This window comes from Brassica oleracea, chromosome C1 (genome assembly GCF_000695525.1).
Source record: "Brassica oleracea var. oleracea cultivar TO1000 chromosome C1, BOL, whole genome shotgun sequence".
Classification (NCBI taxonomy): domain Eukaryota; kingdom Viridiplantae; phylum Streptophyta; class Magnoliopsida; order Brassicales; family Brassicaceae; genus Brassica; species Brassica oleracea.
In genome coordinates, this window is record NC_027748.1 from 32,333,003 (window position 1) to 32,335,230 (window position 2,228).

A 2,228-nucleotide genomic window follows, 5' to 3' on the forward strand; every position below is an offset into this window, starting at 1 on the left:
TTGCTATTACAATAAACAAAAGCCAAGGACAATCTCTATCGGAGGTGGGTCTGTTTTTACCAAAGCCTGTGTTTTCCCATGGATAGCTATATGTGGCAATATCTAGAGTGACCTCAAAGAAAGGATTGAAAATTTTGGCTCTTGGTAAAGATGGAAAGCCTCAGAGGAAAACCATGAATGTAGTTTTCAAAGAAATTTTCAACAACCTTGGATGATGTTTTTTGATAAGGTATGTCGTTTGAAAATATTATCTTAATGACCTAGGAAAATTGTTTCACAGTTAATGTATTAAAGTAATTTATAAGACCAGACTAAGTTTTTTTTTTTTTTGTATTGCAGATTTCAGTTCGTGAAGAAAGAGGAGTTTACTTTCAGAATTCTTGAACACTTTTGTTATTAATAAGACCGATGTTATTTTATTGTTATGGATTACTTATCAACAATCAAAATTATGCATAGATATAAATTAAAATATTTCAGAAATACTACATCAAACACAACCATTCAAGTCAATCAAGAAATGAAACAAACAAGCGTAAGGCAAATAAGAAAAGAATATAAACAGTCTAACCTTTTTTTGAATAAATCGATGAACAATCTGATGATTATGGATTAGGATTCCTCCGATTTTGTATTTGATCAGGTTTTTGAGTCATAATCGAGACGGAGATCAGATCAAAGAGAGAGGCAACATCAGTTTGCATGTGTCAAAGAGAGAGACAGTGAAGGGGCGACGGAGAAGTTTAGGAGAAAGCAAAAAAGTAGTTGAGCTTTTAGCATATACGTTTTTTTCCCGGAGTAATTAGTTGGATTAGTTGGACCAGCCCAATTCTTTAAATAATTGATAGACTAATTTTTTATATACTCTAGCCCAATTTTATGACCCAATTCACTTTATTATTTAGTTTAAGCCATTATTTAAAAATAATTGACATATTAATTATTGAAATAAAATAAAGTAGATTTATGGTTGTTGTTTCTTTGTGGTGAAAATAAAAACAGAAACTATAATATATAATAGATAATATAGATTCTAATCTGCTACAATACAATTTTCAAGAAAATAAAATATCATAAAACTAATAATAATTCATGATCAACTACAACAAAAAAAATTAAACGTTTTTTAAATAAATAAACAAAAAAAACCCAGTAAGTTAATATATGAATCTTACACTTATATCAAACTGCATCAAGTTATAAAATTATAGATATAATATTATGTAGAGATTGAAAAAGCTCTTAATATAACATTTTTACATTATAAATCATATATATTACTCTAAATGGAATTTACAAAACATAAAAATATAAATGGACATTTTATAAATAAATGGTTTATAAATTATATTGAACAAAATTTAAATCCAGCATCCGCGCGGGGGCGCGGATCAAAATCTAGTATCATTTAAAACTAACTAATCTCGGGATATTGTTAGATTAATTGAAAAATGAATGTAAAATGCAATTAGAAAAGAATACAGAATAAAATAAAATATAAGACCAAATCACTAATTTATCAAACGACATTCACTCCCACAAAAAATAAACACACGAAAAGATTAAGAAAAATGGAGATGCAAGAAACTACGTGTTTGTTATACCGACTAGTGCCGTCCGTTTCTTTTGCTGTCTTGGTGTTGTTACTCTACCCTATTGGATTTGAACCAAGCTTGGAACATAATCGTAAAAAAAATTGCTTCACTGGTGGGAGTCTGAGTTCTCTTGCAAGGATTATTGTGGATCGATTTTCGTCCCCAACAATGTATACCACGCCCGTATTCAGGGGCGGATCTAGAAAATAATATAACTTGGGGCACAATAAATATAAAAATTTAAAATTTAATTTAGTATATTAAATCAAATTATATTATTTTAGACAGTCATCATTAAATTTTTTATCTTAATTTAAATAAATTAAAAACCAATTTTCATATTTTAAAATGTTTGTTTTAAATTATATATTGCACATAATAATTTTATTATGAAAAATAATTCCTTTAGTTTTTATTTTAATCTGACTACTAAAAATAAACTTAGTAAAATAATTGTTACAACAAAATTTGAATAAATTATATTTTTTTACTTTGGAAAATTATTTTAAAGAAAGAAGGGAAACAAATAATTATTAAAAAGAAAGAACTGTTTTAGGTAGCAAAAACAAGGAAATAAGAGAAAAGTATTGACTTATTCTTGGGTTCACCCCCTAGGGTGAACCTCTAGGTTCA